Source organism: Strigops habroptila, chromosome W (assembly GCF_004027225.2).
Source record: "Strigops habroptila isolate Jane chromosome W, bStrHab1.2.pri, whole genome shotgun sequence".
NCBI lineage: Eukaryota > Metazoa > Chordata > Aves > Psittaciformes > Psittacidae > Strigops > Strigops habroptila.
In genome coordinates, this window is record NC_044301.2 from 28,427,667 (window position 1) to 28,451,513 (window position 23,847).

Genomic DNA, 23,847 nt, shown 5'->3' on the forward strand with positions numbered 1-23,847 from the left:
GAAGGACCAGTGACAGTTATAAAATCATAGAATCATAGAATCGTAAGCATTGGAAAGGACCTTAAGATCATCTAGTTCCAACCCCCCTGCCATGGGCAGGGACACCTTGCCCTAAACCATGTGGCTCAAGGCTCTGTCCAACCTGGCCTTGAACACCGCCAGGGATGGAGCATCCACAACCTCCCTGGGCAACCCATTCCAGTGCTTCACCACCCTCACTGTAAAGAACTTCTTCCTTATATCCAATCTAAACTTCCCCTGTTTAAGTTTGAACCCATTACTCCTTCTCCTACCACTACAGTTCCTAATGAAGAGTCCCTCCCCAGCATCCTTGTAGACCCCCTTCAGATACTGGAAGGCTGCTATGAGGTCTCCACGCAGCCTTCTCTTATCCAGGCTGAACAGCCCCAACTCTCTCAGCCTGTCTTCATACGGGAGGTGCTCCAGCCCTCTTATCATCCTCGTGGCCCTCCTCTGGACTCGCTCCAACAGCTCCATGTCCTTTTCATGTTGAGGACACCAGAACTGTACGCAGTACTCCAAGTGAGGTCTCACAAGAGCAGAGTAGAGGGGCAGGATCACCTCCTTTGACCTGCTGGTCACTCTTCTTTTGATGCAGCCCAGGATACGGTTGGCTTTCTGGGGTGCAAGCACACACTGCAGACTCATGTTAAGCTTCTCATCAACCAACACCCCCAAGTCCTTCTCTGCAGGGCTGCTCTGAATCTCTTCTCTGCCCAACCTGTAGCTGTGCCTGGGATTGCCCCGACCCAGGTGTAGGACCTTACACTTGGCTTGGTTAAACTTCATAAGGTTGGCATCAGCCCACCTCACAAGCGTGTCAAGGTCCCTCTGGATGGCATCCCTTCCCTCCAGCGTATCAACCAAACCACACAGCTTGGTGTCGTCGGCAAACTTGCTGAGGGCGCACTCAATCCCACTGTCCATGTCGCCGACAAAGATGTTGAACAGGACCGGTCCCAACACTGATCCCTGAGGGACACCACTCATTACAGGTTTCCAACTGGACATCGAGCCATTTACCACAAGGTAAAGGTTAAGGTTGCTTTTTTGATCACAGATTTGAATAATTGGAAGGAGGCAGCTGAAAATTACCGGGATGACCCTGACAAAGTGTCAAATGCGTTTGAAATGATGACTAGAACACAGGATCCAGATTGGAGGGATATTGAGGCAATGATGGGAGTAATGTTCGATGATAGTACAGAAGAAGAAATTGTTAAGAGAACAGAACTCATGTAGCTGCACAGGTAGTGTCAGGGACACCTGGGGGGGAACAGTCAAGCAACATTTCCCCTCTGTGGACCCTAATTGGGATCTGAATCAGAAGGGTCCCAGGCAAGTGCTTACACAACATTAACAGTGGATTTTGTTTGGAATTAGGAATGCAATTCCAAAGGCGATTAATTGGTCTAAATTGTATGAGGTTAAACAAGACTGCAAAGAATCACCTACAGACTTCTTGGGCAGAATTAGAAGTGCAGCCCGGAAATAAACAGCTATTGATCCCATGTTTATCAGACAATCAGCGGATGATACATGTAGAAAGTTGAAAAAACTCCCAGAACCGGACTCATGGGACCAGGGAAAAATATTTGATGTAGCTTGGTGTCATGGTTTAGGCCCAGCCACTAAATCAGAACCTCACAGCTGCTCGCTCACTGCCTCCCCCCGCTTCGTTCCCCCTCCACTCCCGGAGGGATGGGGAGGAGCATCGAAAGAATGCAAATCCTACGGGCTGAGATAAGAACAGTCCAGTAACTAAGGTATAATACAAAACCACTACTACTACCACCATTAATAATAATAATAAGGGAAATAACAATGGCAGAGAATATAAAAGGGGAAAGGAAAAAAAAGACAATAAACACAAGTGATGCACAATAAAATTGCTGCATCGTAAAAGTTCTGGCCCAGCCCGATCAGAAATTTTACGTACCGTAGAAGGGGATAAAGTTCCTGTGGTGCACATAAAGAATTTGCTGGGGAAGACAGTCTGGGTTATTCCTGCTTCAGGTAAAGGCAAACCCACTCGTGGGGTCGCTTTTGCTCAGGGACCTGGATATACTTGGTGGGTAACGCGGGAAGATGGCGAAGTCTGGTGTGTACTTCAAGGGAATTTAATTTTGGGGGAAAACAGCCAATGAACTCAATTATATGCTGTTGCCTGCTGTATAACACTTCTATAGCCCATCAGCTAGATGCCCATCTCCGCCACTCTGGGCTATGAAAAGAAGATATGTGCTGTCATGATCATCAGCAGAGAATAAAGTCATGGAAAAAGCCGGCGGCAGCAGCAGTGGGAGTCTCCCAGTGCTGTCCTCAGGTCACCATCAACTGAACCTGACTTCCCTCCTGTCCTGGGTTCAGCTATAGCAGTCATTTTTTCTCCTTCTTAGTATCTGGTGCAGTGCTGTGTTTTTTAACTTTCAGCCTGGGAACAACTCTGATAACACCGATGTTTTTAGTTGTTGCTAAGTAATGTTTACTCCGACCAAGGACTTTCTCAGTCTCATGCTTTGCCAGGGAGGAGGGGAAGCCGGGAGGAAGCAGAGACAGGACACCTGACCCAAAGTAGCCAAAGGGGTATTCCATACCACAGCACGTCATGCCCAGTATATAAACCGGGGGGAGTTACCCGGAAGGCCCAGATCACTGCTCGGGTCGGGCTGGGTATCGGTCGGCGGGTGGTGAGCAATTGTATCCTCTCCCCTTGTTATTTCCCTTATCATTATTATCATTGGTGGTAGCAGTAGTGGTTTTGTATTATACCTTAGTTGCGGGACTGCTCTTATCTCAACCCATGGGAGTTACATTCTTCCGATTCTCCTCCCCATCCCTCCGGGAGCAGGGGGAGGAAGAAGGGGGGGAGTGAGCGAGCGGCTGTGTGGTTCTGAGTTACCGGCTGGGCTCAAACCACGACATTGAGTTATTGTCTGCAGTGTAAGTAAGTACCTCATTGGGTCTTCAGTTAAAATATTACACTAGTACAAGCTCTTAGTGTACTTACCGACATGCTTCTATAGATATGCTGGCACTAAGTACTCCTAGGTGGAAAAGGGTATAAATTATATCAGTCAATAAAAGCTGAAGTTGTGGAAGTTGTGTCAGAACCCTGGATGTCACAATACACAACACTGAGATGAAGTCCATAGATATGTTTGCTGGAGAGTGACAGTGCCATGAAGGAAACACTGACTAATGAGGTGACTGTTTAAGTAACAGGGCAAAACCCCACCATGCTGATGAAGTTAGTGCACAAGTCCAACCTTAAGAGGCTCAGATCATTAAATAAATTTTGTACCAGTCTGCTGATACGTGTGCTGAAGCATGAGAGAAACAAGCAGCAGAACATCTGAGGCCAAGCAGGTCACAAACCTAAAGGTAACACCCAAATGGCCACAGGTTAGAGTTGTAAGAGGACACAAGGAGTCCTTTGGGTCCATCCTAGAGGAGAGGTTGGTGCATCCTGCAAGTCTCGTAAGAAGTGGTTTCCCTCTCAGCTGTTCATCAAAGAGCTGATTGTAGAGTTTGAAGAGCTGTTGCTCACTTCAAAGGGTAGTTTCTAGATTCCAGATCATGATGCTAATTAATAATGCAGCTCAAAACGCCCGTCTGTTTCAAACATTTCAGTAAGGAAAAGTCATTTCGTCAGGAAGCTGAGAGAAAAGGTTGAATGCCATCTTGAAAGAAGACAGGCTTTTGTTTAAAATGCAGAACTGAGAGTTCTTGATCAGTTACTTCCTGGTAGCACAGATAATTTCTGTAGATACCACCAGGGTTTTATAGCAATTGATGTTTGGCAGCTGGTGTCCATGGTGGCAAACGCAAATATAAATAATAGAGCTTGAAGAACAGGAGCACTTTTCATTTGTTTGGTTGATGTTTTTCTATTTACAGCTTTGAAACATTAGAAGAATTCCTGTTCTAAACAGTCGGCCTCAAATTCTCAAGTCACAGGCCATCTTTGGGCCAGATTTTACTGTACCTGATGGAAGCACAGTTGCTGTGTGTGCTGCCAAGTGAGCTATAGGCAAGGCCTGATACTTACTCAGTGTTCTTTGCTTCCTAGATCCCCATGGGCTGGGAGGCAGAGCCTGCAAGCCGGGGTGCTTCCCGGAGGAAGACACCAGAGTGAGGAGTGTGTGAAAATGTGGAGCAGCTGCCAGATGGGTTCCCTCCTGAGAGTCTGGCAGCAGTGCTCTGCACACAACTGGCATCTGGGTTTGGGTTCGCACCTCTTCTGTTACATTTGCTAACTTTGAAGTTATTTATAGCTTTATTTATAAATTTATACATTATTTATAGCTTTATTTATAACTTTATAGTTATTTATAACTTTATAGTTAGTTATATAGCAATAGTTGATCTTAAGGTTTGAATAGCTGTGTTTGTGTCTTGATGTTAAGGAAAGTGATGACATCTTAGTACTAGAAACTTTTAATCTGGTCTGTGTTCTCAGCATTGCCATCACCTCTGTACTTTGGAATCCATGTAGTGGGAACTATTAATAATTATACCTCTTGCCTTTTCTCCTTGGAGGGACAACCTATGGAGGAGATATCCCCCCACATCTTCCACCTCCCCACCAGGCTATTTACAGTAGCATTTGAGAATTTCAAAGATTTTGAATATCCTTTGAATACCCTTGAAACCAACCTGCTCTTTTTGCTGGGAACCAGCATGTTGCTGCATATGGTTCAGGTCTTGTTTAAGGTTTAAACAACTATCTGAGAATACCACCAAGAGATCTTCCCCAAGGCTGGACAGTTATGAGTGGCAGAGTGTGTGGGATAGTATGGGCAAGTACCTAGACCAGCGGCACCTCCAGCACTTTGGAACTTCACCCCTGAACAAGCGCAGAACCCAGAAAAACTACTCCAATAGTTGGAAAAAGCATCATCCTGGCAATTCCAGAGAGGGACAAATCACCGCAATGTGCTGGAGCCTGGCGTGTGCCCACCGAGCCCTATTCAACACTATCCAGTACCCTCAAGGAGAAAAAGTCTCTGGATCTGATGGCAAAGCAACATGCACTGCGGCTACTCCAACCCCAGTGACAGGCACTGCAGCTACTCCAACCCCAGCAATGAGCACTGTGGCTACTCCAACCCTTGTGACAGGCACTGTGGCTACTCCAACCCTGACAACAGACACTGCAGCCACTCTGACCCCGGTAGCAGGCACTTCAGCTGAACCAAAGAACCAGTCTGTGCTGTTATCAGTTGCCCCTGTACAGAGAAGAAATGGACATGAAAGTCAGCTTGTGTAGTGAAAGAGAGGATGAGGCAGGGCCAACACAAGAAACAGAGGAGGAGGCAGAACCAGAGGAAACCTCTCACTCCCCGTCCAAGCGAGCTGTGGGATATACGGAAAGATTTCAGCCATTGTCCGGGTGATCACATCATCACCTGGCTGCTCTGATGCTGGGATAATGGACCTAGTAGCCTGGAATTAGAGGGTAGGGAAGCCAAGCAGCTGGGATCACTTTCTAGGGAAGCAGGCGTTGACAAGGCGATTGGAAAAGGGACCCAATCCCTCAGCCTCTCGATGTGACTCCTATCTGCTGTGAAGGAAAGGTATCCCTTCAAGGAAGATGTTGTATGTAACCCAGAGAAGTGGACGGCAGTGGAGAGAGGTATCCAGTACCTGAGGGAATTGGCTGCACTAGAGATGGTTTATTTTGATCCGGACAATGCACAGTTGCCCACAGATCCAGAGTCCCATGCACACGAGTCATGTGGTGGAAATTGGTACGAAGTGCATCATCATCATCTGCCAACTCACTGGCAATAATGACCTGGAGAGACGTAGAGGCACAAACGGTGAATGAATTCACTTGCCAACTCTGGCAGTACGAAATAAACCTCTCTTCCTCACTATGGTCTTACATCTTAGCTGTGGAAAAGCTGTCCGAGTGATGTGAAAATATGTTCCAGCAACTTGACAAGGAGAGATCCTACTCCCCACCTGTAGCAACCAGCATCTCAGCTATGAACAGTAAGTGTCCTTCCACTTGAGAGGGAGGAAGTACCTTCTATAGTACACTCAATGGAGTACCCTGTGGTTTAACCTGCAAGACCGCAGAGAGGACATGAGGAAGTCATGCCTATCGCCACCTCAACAGTGCACCGGTGGCAGTATCATACCAACCAAGACACCCTGATTCCCATCCATGAGCTGATTCATCAATTGCAGAGCCAAGGAATGATCAGCAGGACCTGCTCACCCTTTAATAGCCTTGAGTGTGTACCTCAAGGGGATTTAATTTTGGGGGAAAACAGCCAACGAACTCGATTATATGCTGTTGCCTGCTATATAACACTTCTATTGCCCATCAGCTAGATGCCTATCTCCACCATTCTAGGCTTTGAAAAGAAGATATGTGCTCTCATGATCATGAGTAGATAATAAAATCATGGGATAGCCGGCAGCAGCAGCGGGACTCTCCCACAACTGTTTCGTATTCTCTTCCCTTGTTATTTCCCTTATCATTATTATTATTGGTGGTAGTAGTAGTAATTTTGTATGGTACCTTAATTATTGGACTGTTCTTATCTCAACCCGTGGGATTTACATTCTTTCGATTCTCCTCCCCATCCCTCTGGGAGCAGGGGGGAGGGAAGAAGGTGGGGAGTGAGCAAGCGACTGTTTGGTTCTGAGTTACTGGCTGGGCTTAAACCACACCACCAGCCTCTGCCCAGCTGGCTTGGGGAGGTCCCTCAGGGGCTGCTCTTTCTCCATGACTTCTGTCTGGAGTTGGAGCCTGCGAGGGGTCATACCTCACCCTCGGCACTGGAACAGGGCGTCATGTCCACCTACGACAAGTGGTGAATGACCAACATTCACGAAACATAGAATCACAGAATCCCAGACTTGTTTGGGTTGGAAGGAACCTTAAATCTCAGCCAGCACCTGTGAGAAATGGTCTCTAAGCTCAGGGAGGACCCACAGGTAAAGCACTATAAAAGCCGCTATCTGTTAGAAATTTCTTGTAAACGCTCCAGGCAGTGGCGTTGGGCTCAGCGTATGTTTCCAGCCATCCGGTGATTGCTTCCACCATGGTAAGCACATGGCGCTTGCCTTGGCGGGCTGGTGGGAGTGTGATATGGTCAATCTGCCAGGCTTTCCCATATTCGTACTTCAGCCATCGTCCTCCATACCAGAGAGGTTTTAACCGCTTGGCTTGCTTAATTGCAGCACATGTTTCACATTCATGAATAACCTGGGCAATAGTGTCCATTGTTAAGTCCACCCCTCGATCACGAGCCCATCTATATGTTGCATCTCTGCCTTGATGGCCTGAGGTGTCATGGGCCCATGGGGCTAGAAATAACTCACCATGATGTTGCCAATCTAAGTCCATCTGAGCCACTTCAATCTTAGCAGCACCAGTTTTTATATACTGGGCATGACGTGCTGTGGTATGGAATACCCCTTTGGCCAGTTTGGGTCAAGTGTCCTGTCTCTGCTTCCTCCCGGCTTCCCCTCCTCCCTGGCAGAGCATGAGACTGAGAAAGTCCTTGGTCGGAGAAAAAATTACTTAGCAACAACTAAAACCATCAGTGTTATCAGCGTTGTTCCCAGGCTGAAAGTCATAAACACAGCACTGCACCAGCTACTAAGAAGGAGAAAAAGTGACTGCTGTAGCTGAACCCAGGACAGCTATAAAAAGCTACAAGTAAAGTAGAAATTGCACAACTCTTACAGTTAGCAGAGCTTATAGCGAAAGCAACTCGTTAATCAAATGCATTGTAATATCTGTACATCAAGGGGAGGAGAAAAAAAATAACTGTGTAGAAGACCAGACTGGTGACTGATTCTGAATGGTTCTGAAATGCAGAATGTTGCATAAAAAGAATGGTTTGCACTCACAACAACTTTTCTTTTTTTTTTTTTTTTTGCCTGCTTACAGGCTGTGGCAGTGCCTGATCTAATAGCAACAAAAACTGCACCTGTGGAAATACCAGTGGAGACACCAATGTGGCCTGAACAGCAGTCAGCTGAGAAGCAGATCCACCATCAGGTGGAGACCAAGTGTAGATAAATACCACTCATCACCTGCAGGCACAAAAGGAGTCACCAGATTTCCAAATCGGTTTTTCAATAACACTGAGGGAAGCATTTACTGATGGGCTGTGTTATCAAAGGCGAAGGTGCCAATTCATTTGTAATACTTTAAGTCTTCCAATTGAATCAAGATTCCACAAACATACCTGCTTCACTCACACACTTTTGTCCTTCCCTGTTAATTAGAGAGAAGACATTTCTAAGCTCTTCTGTCTCTGATACAGTTAATCTTGTCAGAGCCAGAAGAAATGACCAGCTAAAGCACATTCTGTCACTGGCTGTTATCAAATAATGGACAGGGAACACGCATCTCATTGGAATACTACAGAGACAGGGATGAATGGCAGCTTATGGAATAAACAAACATTTACTGAATAAATGAAGGAAAAGATATAGCCCCTCCCATCAAACAAGATGGATCAGCCTCGATATAGATTTGGGGGTTGCCACAAAAGAGACGCACTTCTGCCCATATGGATGGAAAACTTCGCACCCTCTTTAGGACACAACACAGGGGATATGAACACTGATTTATGACAACAGAATTGCTGTCAGCAGGGCTACAACCAGCCCAGCCACAGGCCCCTGAGAACAAGCAGAGAACAACCAATGAAGAACACATTTCATAGAACAAGGGAAGGACTGAACACTCTGAATCACAGATATGCTTGCACAGAAGTCCAATGACCAAATTTCAAACACACGGAAAGTATCTCTGGATATCCAAAGAGGTTGCAAAGTAATTAGGACATGAGCAATCTCACCCCAAGACAAACTCTAAACTGAGCTGTATGAATCGTACCCTCAAAGCACCCATCTCCTTCCCTCGACTGCAGCAGGGGCCTGTGGGACTAGCTGAGACCGAGGCATCCGAAAGGCAATACGATGAATCTCAGCCTATGCTCTGGAACTGACAGAAACACAGAGTGGGGACCATCTCCCACCTTAAGCAGGTATTCAGGATGAAGCTCTGAGCAACCTGGTCCAGTGGAAGGTGTCCCCGACTGTGGTGGTGGGGGGTGTAACTGGATGAGCTCTAAGGTCCCTTCCCACCCAAACCATCCTGTGATTCACAGGACACCCTGCTCCTGGGAGGAGACTTCATAAAGTTTGCAGCTGGAAAAAATAGATGAATGGTATAAAAATAAGCACATGAAATTTAGACAGAGGGATGACAATATTAACATTCACATTACAGAATCATAGAATAGTTAGGGTTGGAAAGGACCTTAACATCATCTAGTTCCAAACCCCCTGCCACGGACAGGGACGCCTCACACTAGACCATGCCACCCAAAGCTCTGTCCAACCTGGCCTTGAACACTGCCAGGGATGGAGCATTTACCACTTCTTTGGGCAACCTGTTCCAGTGCCTCGCCACCCTCACAGTAAAGAACTTCTTCCTTATATCTAACCTGAACTTCCCATGTTTAAGTTTGAACCCATTACCCTTTGTCCTATCACTACAATCCCTGATGAAGAGTCCTTCTCCGACATCCTTGTAGGCACACTTCATAGAATCATAGAATCATAGAATAGTAAGGGTTGGAAAGGACCTTAAGATCATCTAGTTCCAACCCCCCTGCCATGGGCAGGGACACCTTGCCCTAAACCATGTGGTCCAAGGCTCTGTCCAACCTGGCCTTGAACACCGCCAGGGATGGAGCATCCACAACCTCCCTGGGCAACCCATTCCAGTGCTTCACCACCCTCACTGTAAAGAACTTCTTCCTTATATCTAATCTAAACTTCCCCTGTTTAAGTTTGAACCCATTACCCCTTCTCCTACCACTACAGTCCCTAAGGAAGAGTCCCTCCCCAGCATCCTTGTAGACCCCCTTCAGATACTGGAAGGCTGCTATGAGGTCTCCACACAGCTGAACAGCCCCAACTTTCTCTGCCTGTCTTCATACGGGAGGTGCTCGATCCCCCTTATCATCCTTGTGGCCCTCCTCTGGACTTGCTCCAACAGCTCCATGTCCTTCTTATGTTGAAGACACCAGAACTGCAGACAGTACTCCAAGTGGGGTCTCACAAGAGCAGAGTAGAGGAGCAGGATCACCTCCTTCGACCTGCTGGTCACACTTCTTTTGATGCAGCCCAGGATACGGTTGGCTTTCTGGGCTGCAAGCGCACACTGCCAGCTCATGTTAAGTTTCTCATCAACCAACACCCCCAAGTCCTTATATACATCCTCCTCCTCTCGAGACAATACTCTTTTGTGAGGTCTCAGTGTTTCAATAGAGAAGAACAAATCAATCCTAGTTTTTGCTGAAGACACAAAGGCTACAGCTCTACCAGTAAAATGAACACATCCAGCTCCACTTTCTGGCACCGCATCTGTTAAGACTATTAAAATCTCTTACTCTTCCAAGTCAAACCAGCCACATCCAAACAGCCTGTTGGGAACAGTCCCAAGCCCACACCAACTGCTGAACACAGCACTTCTGAGGAGAGTGTTAACCGGGCACTCTGATCTAATGACAGAGCTCAGCAAGACACCCAGGCACTTCCCCCAGCAAAGCTCCACGCTTACAGTTCAGCATGTACACATCCATACAGCATACATTTTATAGGTTCCAATGCTACATGCAAGCCTAGAAAAGTTGAAAGCCCCAAAATAAATGCAAACCCAGTATGATCAGCAGCAGATATTTTTCCAAGCTGGAACAACCACCATAACTTCTCCAAAGATCTGCTGGAAATTGAAAGATCATCATCATCAATCATCTCTACATGTTCAAGATTGCAACAGACATTAATAAATGTTATTATCAGCTCAGATGGGCCGAAGGGCACGAGACTGACACTCTCCAGCATCTTCCATTCCACTCGAGCATGCACTACATGGGAAATACCAAGGAAGGGTATTAGCGGGGGGTTGGAACTAGCTGATCTTTAAGGCCTCTTCCCACCCAATCCATCCTGTGATTCTCAGGACACCCTGCTCCTGGGAGGAGACTTAATAAAGTCTGCAGCCGGTAATGCAGGCTCTTGGCCACTGCAGTAACCTCTGGAAGCAGCCCAGGGCAGGGAGCACATGGCAGAAGTTGCCTGTCTCGAAAACATTTATGAGTGTCCATAAGAACCGCCCAGCTCCTCAGAATCATGCCTTGGCAAAAAGGGTGTTATGGAAACCAGTGGTTATTGTCTGAAACGCTCTCAGCACAGGTCTCCCAAGAGATGCACAAGAGAAGTGAAGATTTCCCTGGGTACTTGGAGAAAGACAGCAGCCACCACGTGGAGGATTTCTGAACAGGGATATCTGTTGTAGTGAAGGTGCAGCTGCCAAGGGAGGAACAGGCAGAAGGAAAGAATAATAACTGAGCTTTAGTGCATTCAAGGAAAGAGTCACTGTGTTCTGAGGTTCAGAGCTTTTAGTTTCAGAGAGATTAAAAAAAATAAATAAATAAAAGAAACAAACACACCAGCACCTCAAAACAAATAACCTATCATGGGATTTTTCCAATTCAAGGTAAGGGCAAGGAAAAGAACAATAATTTGCTTCAACTTCTCTTCTGAAGAATAAAAACACTTAAGTGAGACTGACAATTTTAGCAGAAGAATTTTAGACAAAAGAAAGATTTGAAAATAGCATGAGCAGAATGAAATAGTCTATGCAATACTTTTGAGTGATCTTTAAGAACTTAACCTGGGACCATGTGAGACCAAGGATGAGCATACTATTTTGCAACAAGTTCTCAGTGCTTTAGTATCATCATCCTAGATTTGCTTAAGTAAAAAAAAAAAACAACAAACATGCAAGTTAGCCTAACACTGACTGGCTGTGGCCGAATGGTTTTCTCCTTGCCCTTGAACCTCCAAAGAGAGGATATCTGGAAAATCACCAGGGGACCCTCAAAAGCTGGACCAAGGACAAGAATACAAACCAGAAAATCTTTTGACTTTAACGGTCTCTCTTCCTTTTTTAGACTTTACACTTGCTGTCTAATTCTCACTTGAGATACACACATGGTGACAGAGAACTGGAGAAAAACATTTAAAGTATCACTTTTCAATAACTTCTTGAAAAGCAAGTGCAGAGCTTTTGCCATACCTGTTGGATAATGGGCTTACGAGCACTGCCCTGAAGACGCTGATTCGTAGAACTCATTAAGAACTCGCCAATGAAGTTTAAGTTGATAAGCAGGTATTCTTTATTGCAGCGCTGGGAGACACGGGATATATCCTCCTAATGTGTCCCGTTTAAGCATCAAACAGACCATGCTTATATTCTTGCTTAACATACATATTCATTACATTTCTGGTAAATGTCATACATATTCATTAGTTTTCTGAGAATCATTTTACATAATTCCACGCCCATTTTCGCATGTGCATAACAATGTGGTAGTGGTCTTTGGTGGTCGTTTTACTTCTTCCAACAATCTTCATCACTTGAACTCTTGTTCTGGTAGTCTTTGAAGCATGTGCAGTAGACAAATGCTTACACCAGCTTAATTGGTTTGGTAACACTGCTGACATAAGTGAGTGATTTCTCCCCATCCTTCTACTTATCAGTTAGCTACAGCACATCCTGAACATCTGCTAGTTTCAGATACTCTTTATCTACAGTCCTGTTTTGCTTACAATAAATATTGTACGAAGGTCATACAGTTCTAAAACTATGTCAGCTACAATGATTTATCTTATACAAGGATCCTTTATTATGTTCTTTTGGTTGGGCTTTTTAGGTTTGGAAAGTTTTGTTGTTATGTCAGCAACCACTAGTCCAGTTTTGGCTGATTATTATGAAATATTCACCTAAGATACTTTCCATTGCTATTGTTACAAAGCCACCAAGCTTAATGTTACTTAGAACTGAATTTTCTTATTTACAAAGGGAGCTGAGTGACCGCCAGCAAGGCCAGGTAACCCTCCTCCCTCCAGGGGTGCTGATTTACAAACCCCACAGCACCCAGCACTTCTCACCACCACCCCCCCGGGGCCCGCTCCAGCTCACCGGGCCTGTCAGCCTTGCTGAGCGTCAAGGGCAGCAGCAGCGGGTGCCCATGCAGTGCCGTGCTGAGCAGCCACTGGGAGTGGATGGGCACCTCCAGGACAGCTGTCAGCTTCACCTTGTTGGTGCTTGTCAGGCGCTTCAGGCAGATAAGGAGATCAGGGCAGTCGTGGCAGAAATAGGGGCTGCAGAAGTGGAGCAGGGGCCTGGTGGAGCTGCCACCATTGCCACCCGCTAAGCCCTGCAGAGGCCTGGGCCCTGCCGTGCCACCCGCTGGCCCCAGCTTTCAGAAGCTGTACAGGTTGAGCTGCCAGATGAAGCTGGAGAAGGTCTTGAAGAAGTTGATGGCCACTGTCACCCCCTTGCTGGCCGGCCCCGCACCCAGCAGCTCGCGTTCGAAGAGCCACTGGTCAATGAGCAGCCCCTCGCCACGGGCGTCCCAGTGCATGGAGATGAAGCTTGGGCTGTTCACCAGCTGCCACAGCTTGCCCGGGAAGTGGTTGGGGTTGACAATGGTGGGCAGCCACTGTCCCTCCATGGCACTACCTGCAAACGGGCACACTGGCCACTTGCGCTCCAACGGCCGTCGCGTGAGAGCCGGCCCCATCAGCCCAGTGCTGGGGGAGCGGCACCAGCCTGCACACTGCCCGGCACAGGACCAGCTTCAGGCTGCACTGCCCGCCGGGGCCACCCTGGCCTCGCCACCCCCTCGGCACAGCTGCACCTGCAGTGCCACCAGACCCCGATGTTCCCCCTGGCCCTGCCATCCCCTCAGCGGCTCCCAGTCCTCTCAGCCCTGCTGTCCCCTTAGCAGCTCCCCGGTCCACTTAACCCTGCTGTCCTATCAGCAGCTCCCTGGTCCACCCAGCCCCACTGTCCCCTCAGCCCCAGTGCCACCGCAGCTCACCATCTCCCAGTCAGGATATTTGCAAAGTCAAATAAATCCATTCTGGGGCCAAGGGCACAGATTTATAACAAAATGATTTATTTCCTTTATTCAGCAGGGGGTGGACCTGGCAGTTTCCTGGTGGCCAGTGCAACCCAGCCCATCGTTCACTCTCTGTAGCAGGAATTCCCTGCAGGGGGTTCTGTGGAGCTGCTCCCGGGGGGCTCCACAGTGGCTGCAGTAGCATTCCCAGCACAGGCAGGTTGTGTGCGGGCCTGAGCAGTGGCTGCACAAGTTTTCAAGCGGCCTGGGAGAGTGCAAATGAGAGCAGCTCCTCTGGCCGGATCGACAGGGGCTGGCATTGGGGAGCTCCTTAACACGTCTCTCCTACATTGCTGTCTGCAGGCTGCCTTTTGCAGATATGCAGCAAGATCCCAGAACCCTGTAGTTTAATCCCAAGAGGGTCCCCTCACTCCTGCAGGTCTGTACCACCAGCCCAGGAAGCAGCTCATGTGGTCAATGAAGAGTTGTGGTCACCCACTGTGGTGCTTAAAAACACTCTGGGACCCCAATAACCTCCCACTTCTGATTCACTCAGGAACATTCAGTCTCCTCCCATGAGGGAGACTCGCCACAGACATTCCGACTCAGATTCCTTTGGCCACCTGGAATATTTGTCCTGCAAATTTGCCAGTTAAGCAGGAGCCCCTGGGATGGTGCATGCAGGAGTATGAGCATCATCACCTCCTCATATGCGAGGATTTTGGTTTTAATCAAGGGCTGTATAGAATCACAGAACAGTTTGGGTTGGAAGGGACCTTAAAGCTTATCTAGTTCCAACTCCCCTGCAATGACCAGGGACATCTTCAACTAATCAGGTTGCCCAGAACCACATCCAGCCTGGCCTTGTTCCAATGCTTATCAACCCCCTTCATGTGAAGATATTGTTCCCAATAGCCAACCTAACCTCCTGTGGTGCAACTTGAGGCCGTTTCCTCTTGTCCTATCACTTGTTACTTGGGAGGAGACCAGCCACCTCCTGGCCTCATCCTCCTTTCAGGTAGTTGTAGAGAGTGAGAAGGTCTCCCTGAGCCTTATCTTCTCCAGACTAAACACCCCCAGTTCCCTCAGCCATTCCTCATAGGACTCGTTTTCGAGACCCTGCTCTGTTGTCCTTCTTTGGACATGCTCCAGCACCTCTATGTCTGTCCTTTAGTGCATCTCCTGCATGTCTTTCAGGAGTGCAAGGAATGGATCAGCTTCCAAACTAACAGAAAGCTGCATCAGTTGTTAATGCATCTGTGGAGAGAGGAGAAGACAGGGACAGCTGGAATAAAAATAGCTCAAATTTCCTCCTGACCTTTGACAAATAAGCAGCCAAGTGTTCTATAGGAGTTGCCCTGAGGTCTAAAATACTTTTAGTTTTATCTGACCAGCAGCCTTGACAGACATGATCTTACCTGGCTGCTTTACTTGGACAATCTGGATTATTTCCACTTGGAACTGGACAGAATAGAGCAGCTAAACCACAATGTGCTCCCAACCCCATGGGAAATCCATACCCCAGCCTCCTCATAATGTTACCACAAAATCTCCTTCCTCCTTCATCCAACTCCACAGTACCTTTTACATGAGTCAGGACAATGAGCTTCATCACAACTCACTTCAATTTGGGGGGGGGGGAGGGGGGAGAATCTGTTTGTTCATTATCCATTTGTCAGTGGAGTTTCTCCTGTGATGTGCAACTAGACCTGGGACTGACATTCAGTAAAACAGTAATTTTTTTTCTATAAATCCTAAAGAAGAGATAAATCCTAATGGAAAAAATAAAAATCAGACCCTGATTTCACAGGGCACTTATTCAAGTGATGGGCAAGACATAATCAGCACAAACACTTTCCTAAAGCGAGGCCTCAAACTAAGAGTAGTTAGAGACTGGGTGACAACTGCTAGTGACAAAATGAAGAATCAAAACAGGGGTTGAAATGCTCTGAACAATTTACAAACTATTTCATAAGAGTCAGGACATTATTTTCCCCAAATTCTTCAACCTTAGAAAAAAACCATCTCCACTGAGCTTTGACCAAAAGAAGCCACCTCATACCTCCTCTGGTGGACCACTGAGTCCTCCAGAAGGTATCCGATGTTCACAAAGCCACTACCCAAGCAAGTCAACATTTCCTGGATGCAGCTGGTCTGTTGCAGCCAGCAATCCTGTGCAACAGGAGAGACAGAATTAGAGACATCAGCTTGTCTTGGAAAACTAAGTAGAGTTGAGCAGAGTAAATGCAGGAAGATCTCCCAGCAGGAATCCAGTCCTGCAGGCATGTGTTAGACTGGTCTAACAATGAGGAATTGGTCCATGGTGGCCCACCCCAATTGTCTAAAATGAGTGTGCACAGCAAAGAGCCAACAAGGCCACTCCTCCTGGCAAAGGCTGGCCCCCTGCATCAGGATGAGTCTGCACTTTTTAACAGATAAAAGCCCAGGGTTCATGAGAGACGGAGAGGCAGATCCAACTACCACCAAGGTCAACGTTACCTCTGTGGGGACGCTCACTAAAGTAGTGCCTGCCACCCCATCTCTTCACGATGCACCTCGGAGCTGGCCTCTTGGTCATTGGACAAGTGTGTGGGTTGGTAAGAGTCTGTGCCTAACCTATATTTGGTAACCTTTAGTTATCTCTCTCTAGCCTGTTATATCTCTGGATTTTTATAACTATTTTAGATCTTGTAATAAACTTTTTAGCAGTTTCGTGTGTGTGTGTGTGCGTGGCTTACGTTCTTCTCCACCCAGAATCCTTCGATCCCTGGAACAAGGCATGATGCAAAACAAGCGCACATCTCCCCTTTTAGTGTCAAATGTGTTTTACTTGGCCATCCCTATTGCTTTTGTATAAAAGTCTGTCACACAATGGAATTATAGAATGGTGATGTTTAATATATTACAACAGTAAAAAGTTTGGGAAAAGACCCTGAGATCAGGCAGAGCTTTAAAAACAAAACCCCACACAAACCCACAGAGCAGTGAAGCTGCTTTCTGCAGCCTGGATGTGGCCTTTAGGACTATTCTGCATCCAGCCTGTGCTTTGAGCCCCCCTATTCCTCTTACCCTCAGGCTTACAGAGGGCAAGCCACAGACCAAATGGCAGAAACAGGTTAACCCTCATCACTCCTATTGCTGGCAATCCCACATACAGCTACCACCAGGCTTGTTTACAATGGGCCACGGAATGCACAGGCATTGAGAAATCCCTCTCTCTTCCCTGGGAAATAACATTGCCAGTGCTTCTAGACATATTTCAGGTGGTCACCAGGAAAGCACAAATTCCAGGAAGCTACAGGATCAACTGCAGCCTGCTCATCATCACCTTCCAAGAAAAACACCCCCAAAAGACAGCAACAAACCACAAAACCAAAGGCAGCCACAAGAGTTGCCCTTTAGGGCACTGTAAGGGGTATGTGAACAGGCACAACTCATCTACCCCTGCCAGGAAAGGAAAGCTGCAAACACAAATAGAAAGTATGAACCCAGCAGAAAATAAACCATTGCTTTTTCTCCTTAAAAAGCAAATCTGAACACAAGTGTTAATTGTGATCAAAAGAAGAGGTGACAGGACCCTTCAACCAGTTTAACTAAGGGGCAGGCACTTGGCAAACATGGCAGGGACATCAATGGGCATCACTGATGGGTTTGTCACCAGCACACCCCAGCAGGATACAGGGGATGGCAGCACCATGAGGGAGCAGGAAGGGGGAACACCCTCACCATGGCCTAGAGCACTGTGACACCACTTCCCCTGTTAGAATCATCACACAAGCCACTGAACCACTGTCTGGAAGTGCCCCAGCCTTTTGTATGCTGTTTTTCACCATGGTTTGCACGAGAGACAAATAAAGGACAGAATAGATGGCAAGATATTTAATCTACAATGGAGACAGCCATGGGAACAAGTAAGATTAAGTCCTTTTTCTCAGGGGAAAAGTGCACATCAAATAAATAATTGCTGAACAGACCAGTCTAATTCTCAACAAGGGGAAAAAAAAAAGCAGATTTGAGGAACACAACATAGAGTCATAGAATCATAGAACAGTTTGGGTTGGAAGTGTCGTGGTTTGAGCCCAGCCGGTAACTCAGAACCACACAGCCGCTTGCTCACTCCCCCCCTTCTTCCTCCCCCCGCTCCCGGAGGGATGGGGAGGAGAATCGGAAGAATGTAACTCCCATGGGTTGAGATAAGAGCAGTCCCGCAACTAAGGTATAATACAAAACCACTACTGCTACCACCAATGCTAATAATGATTAGTGAAATAACAAGGGGAGAGGATACAATTGCTCACCACCCGCCGACCGATACCCAGCCCGACCCGAGCAGTGATCTGGGCCTTCTGGGTAACTCCCCCCGGTTTATATACTGGGCATGACGTGCTGTGGTATGGAATACCCCTTTGGCTAGTTTGGGTCAGGTGTCCTGTCTCTGTTTCCTCCCAGCTTCCCCTCCTCCCTGGCAAAGCATGAGACTGAGAAAGTCCTTGGTTGGAATAAACATTACTTAGCAACAACTAAAAACATCAGTGTTATCAGCGTTGTTCCCAGGCTGAAAGTTAAAAAACACAGCACTGCACCAGCTACTAAGAAGGAGAAAAATGACTGCTATAGCTGAACCCAGGACAGGAAGGGACCCCCAAAAGGTCATCTAGTCCAACCCCCCTGCAATGAGCAGGGACATCTAAATCTAGATCAGGTTGCTCAGAACCACATACAGCCTGGTCTTAAATATCTCCATGGACGGTGCATCCACCACATCTCTGGGCAACCTGTGCCAGGATTTTACCACCCTCGTAAAGAATTTCTTCCTTGCATCCAGCCTGAATCCCCCCTCTTCTGGTTTAAAACCATCACCCCTCATCCTATCACAACAGGCCCTGCTAAAAAGTCTCTCCCCATCTTTCTTATAGGCCCCTTTTAAGAACTGAAATGCTGCAATAAGGTCTCCCTGGAGTCTTCTCTTCTCCAGGCTGAACAACCCCAACTCTCTCAGCCTTTCTTCATAGGAGAGGTGCTCCATCCCTCTGATCATTTTTGTGGCCCTTCTCTGGACCCTCTCCAACAGGTCCATATCTTTCCAGAGCTGGATGCAGTACTCCGGGTGGGATCTCACCAAAGCAGAGTAGAGGGGCAGAATCACCTCCCTTGACTTGCTGGCCACGCTCCTTTGGATGCAGCCCAAGATATGATTGGCCTCTGAGTTGCAAGCGCACACTGCCTGCTCACATCCAGTCTTTCATCCACCAGTACCCCCAAGTCCTTCTCCTCAGGGCTACTCTCAATCCCTCCATCCCGCAGCCTGTATTGATACCAGGGGTTGCCCCGACCCACATGCAGGACCCTGCACTTGGCCCCTTTGAACCTCATGAGTTTTGCATGGGCCTACCTCTCAAGCCTGTCCAAGTCCCTCTGGATGGCATCCTGTCCCTCACGCATGTCAACTGCACCACTCAGCTTCGTGTCATCTGCAAACTTGCTGATGATGCACTCAATCCCAACGTCTATGTCACTGATGAAGATATTAAACAGTACTGGTCCCATGATTCGTAGAACTCGTTAGGAACTCATCAACAAAGTTTTAAGTTGACAAGCAGGTATTCTTTATTGCAGTGCCGGAGAACACGGAGGATAGCTCCTCCTAGCATGTTCTGTCCAAGCATCAACCAAACTGTGATTATATTGTCCTTAGTCATACATATTCATTATATTGTATACATATTCATGAAGTTGTTTATACATGACATCACATTCCTAGAACATTCTTCCCGCATGCACACTTTATTACGGTAGTGGTCTTTGGGACCTTTGGTGGTTGTTTCTTCATCATCTTCCTCTTCGTCACCTTATTTTTTCCTTGAATTCTTGTTCTGGTAGTCTTTGAGGTCTGCGCAGTAGATAAGTGCTTACGCCAGTTTAATTAGTTCGGTAACACTGCTGACATAAGTGAGTGATTTCTTCTCATCCTTCTACTTATCAGTTAACTCAGCTACAGCACATCCTGAACATCTGCTAGTTTCAGACACTCTTTATCTACAGTCCTTATTTTGCTTACAATAAATTTTGTGCAAAGGTCATAAGGTTCTAAAACTATGTCAGCTACAACGATTTATCTTATACAAGGATCCTTATTATGTTCTTTTGGTTGGGCATTTTAGGTTTGGAAAGTTTTGTTGTTATGTACAAAGCCACCAAGCCTAAAGTTACTTAAAAACGAATTTTCTTATTTACAAAGGATTACATTTCATTTTGCACTTCCTTGTCTCACCATAAATACTGACTACCACTATAAGGAACATTTAAAGAACAATGTTCCCAAATCTGACCATTTTTTGGGACGTGAATCATCAAGCATCAAAATAGAGCAACAAAAAGGCATTCACAACATTTGCAGTATGCCAGATGTCTTCCACCCATTAACAACTCAGGATGTATGAACCACTTACAACCTGCGCTACATGTGCCATTACATGTGCATGCAGACACACAGGCATGTGTGTGTCTACAACCCTACACATCTACATTTCTTCCCTCCCCTCTAGGTTCTAGTTGAGGAGTATCAAGCTCAATGTCGAATGATGCACACACAAGCAGTAAGGTCCCAATTCACTGCAGATTATCAGCTATTCCCTTGGCATCCAAACTACCACTTAAATCACCACGAGACTCAAAAATAACAACTATAATGTTTCATGAAACTTACTGTCAAGTGCAAAAGGTGCCAAAACCTGAAATGGCAATAGGAAGGGAATTCTCATATCCATGTATCTCTCTAGAGAGACATATCTCATAGTGCTTACCTGTGCTATCTCGATGCAGTCCTTTACCCTGCACGGTTTCCGCACAACGATCACAAGCAATAGTGCCTCCAGTTACTTGGGGACACTCAGACATCAGTCACTGCCATTTTTCCCCTCCTGGAACTGGAATGCAATGGTTGGGGGCTACCTCAAGCAACCGATGCCTGGTGCTGCTGGTTGCAGTGTTGCTTAACCTGAGCAAGCCCAGGGCAGTGCTGTGCCCATATTCAGGACAGCACTCGATCAAGGCAGCTGTGTGGAAATACAGCTACAGCCTCCTGGCAGCTAAAGGGAGCAACAAGGAGCTCACTTCCCAGGTCTCAGAGGAATTCTAGAGCTGAACTGACCATCTTCAGATCCAGGCTCAGCCAAGACATGTCAACACCCATCAGAGACCCAGGGGAACTGACAAAGCAGCTCCCATTTGTACGCCATGGGGGAATGCAGGGCAGGAGAGAAGGGGCTGGGGAGCACGCACCCAAGCCCTGACTCTGCACAGGGCAGCGAGGGGTAGTGATCTTCACGACAGCACAGCTGGGCTGAACTAAGTCAATGCTTACACAGAAACTGTCCTTGTCCCAGATGAAGCTCTACAGGCCACAGGATTCTCCAGAAGTACCAGCCAGTCTGGTTTTCTTGTCACATCCTTGCACAGTGTCACATCCTGTGGCACAGAGGGAGACCCTTGTCACTATTTCTCCTAGAACACAGGGGAGTAGAAAAGGAAGTAAGTGTTATTTTTAAGGTTTTCTCCTCATCACATGCCTCATGTGCCCCATAGGGATGGGGATGCCCCAGCCCTCACTGCAGGCAGACAGGGAGCCCATAGGCAACTGGGGCCACCCCGATGAGGTACTTGAGCCTGGGGGTTGGTGGGCCTGGGTGACATAGGCCCGCAAGAAGGGACTTCTCAGATTGTCCTGGGTTCAGCAGTAGCAGTCATTTTTTTTTCTCCTTAGTAGCTGGTGCAGTGCTGTGGTTTTGACTTTCAGCCTGGGAACAACGCTGAGAACACCGATGTTGTTAGTTGTTGCTAAGTAATGTTTACTCTAACCGAGGACTTCTCAGTCTCATGCTCTGCCAGGGAGGAGGGGAAGTCAGGAGGAAGCAGAGACAGGACACCTGACCCAAACTTGCCAAAGGGGTATTCCATACCATGGCACGTCATGCCCAGTATATAAACTGGGGAGAGTTACCCGGAAGGCCCAGATCACTGCTCAGGTCGGGCTGGGTATCGGTCAGCAGGTGGTGAACAATTGTATCCTCTCCCCTTGTTATTTCCCTTATCATTATTATCATTGGTGGTAGCAGTAGTGGTTTTGTATTATACCTTAGTTACTGGACTGCTCTTATCTCAACCCGTGGGAGTTACATTCTTCCAATTCTCCTCCCCATCCCTCCGGGAGTGGGGGGAGGAAGAAGGGGGGGAGTGAGCGAGCGGCTGCAAGGTTCCGAGTTACCGGTTGGGCTCAAACCATGGCAACCTGCTGATTAACCTGAGCAGTGATTGGATTAGGTTGATCATGTCCTTTCACCCAACCAGTGTCCAATGCTCTTCTGTCTGTAACAACCGCTTCCAACTATAAGTGTTTATCCAACCGCTCATTGATGGAGCTGAACCTGAGCAGCTTGTGCCCAGGCGGCCAAGAATTCCAACAGCATCCTGGCCTGTATCAGCACTAGTGTGGCCAGCAGGACCAGGGCAGTGATTGTCCCCCTGTACTGGGCACTGGTGAGGCCGCACCTCGAATCCTGTGTTCAGCTCTGGGCCCCTCACTACAAGAGAGACATTGAGGTGCTGGAGCAGGTCCAGAGAAGGGCAATGGAGCTGGAGAAGGGCCTGGAGCACAAGTCTGATGAGGAACGGCTGAGGGAACTGGGGGGGGTTTAGTCTGGAGAAGAGAAGGCTCGGGGGGACCTTATTGCTCTCTACAACTACCTGAAAGGAGGTTGTAGTGAGGTGGGGTCAGCCTCTTCTCCCAAAGAACAAGGGATAGGACAAGAGGAAATGGCCAAAAGCTGCGCCAGGGGAGGTTTAGACTGGAGATTAAGAACAATTTCTTCCCTGAGAGTGTGGTCAGTCATTGGAACAGGCTGCCCAGGGCAGTGGTGGAGTCACCATCCTTGGAAGTGTTCACAAACCATGTAGATGAGGCCCTTAGTGACATGGTTTAGTGGTGGCCTTGGCAGTGCTGGGGAATGGTTGGACCTGGTGATCTTGAAGGTCTTTTCCAAACTGCATGATCAGTTTTCCAGCCTATGACTCTGTTCACCGGCCAGTTGTTGGCTGCCCAGTGGCTGATCCATTTGGTGGCTCCTTTGCAAACAGCACAAGTCAGTGTGTGACCAGCTCCATGTTTTGCAGCTGCAGAACTGCTCTGAGCTCCCAACCTGTGCCTGTTCCACTGAACCTCTCCCCTGCAGCCACCTCCAATGCCACAGCATTGTAATGCCATTCGCTGTCCTGTCTGTGAGATGATGCAGCAGTGACCACACTCCCTGGAGGGCACCATCCTCTTGCAGTGAAGGTGCCTCTGGTACTAAGGAACACCCCTGTTATTAGGGAAAAACACTGGTGCTAGGGAACTCCCTGGTTCCCCATTCCTAGGGAACAACTTCATTTCTAAGGAACTCTCCTATTACTAGTGAACCCCCGGTGTCTGGGGAACAGCCCTCTTGAAAGGGAACCCCCGGTTACTAGGGAACACCCCTGTTGTTAGGGAAACCTCCTGTTGCTAGGGAAACCCCAACTTACTAGGAAACATCCTCTCATTTCTAGGGAAAACTGTTGCTAGAGAACACCATCTTGTTGCTATGGAATGGCCCTGTTGCTAGGAAACCTCCTGTTGCTAGGGAATGCCCCCATTGCTAGGAAACCTCCCATTGCTAGGGAATGTCCCCGTTGCTAGGGAATACCCCGTTTCTAAGAAGCACCACCCTTGCTAGGGAACCCTCCTGTTGCAAAGGAAACCCCGGTTACTAGGGAACACCCCCGGTGTGTTCCCTAGCAACGGGGCTATTCCCTACCCAGGGGCTGTTCCAGCAGCCGTCCCTCCCCCTGGGTG

The 23,847-nt window shown here is 47.6% G+C and overlaps 1 long non-coding RNA gene and 1 other non-coding gene across 2 annotated transcripts; both read right to left on the bottom strand.

Annotated features, from left to right (window-relative positions):
• Window positions 1–12,450: 12,450 nt before the first annotated feature.
• LOC115618961 lies at window positions 12,451–19,987 on the bottom strand. Its single transcript, XR_003994877.1, has 3 exons — window positions 19,956–19,987; window positions 19,126–19,129; window positions 12,451–12,601 (listed from the first exon to the last, which is right to left on the bottom strand). It is a non-coding gene; the product is annotated as an uncharacterized LOC115618961 (long non-coding RNA).
• Window positions 19,988–21,096: 1,109 nt separating this feature from the next.
• On the bottom strand, window positions 21,097–21,179 carry LOC115619312. The gene has a single exon (XR_003994967.1). It is a non-coding gene; the product is annotated as a small nucleolar RNA SNORD45 (small nucleolar RNA).
• Between the last annotated feature and the right edge of the window lie 2,668 nt (window positions 21,180–23,847).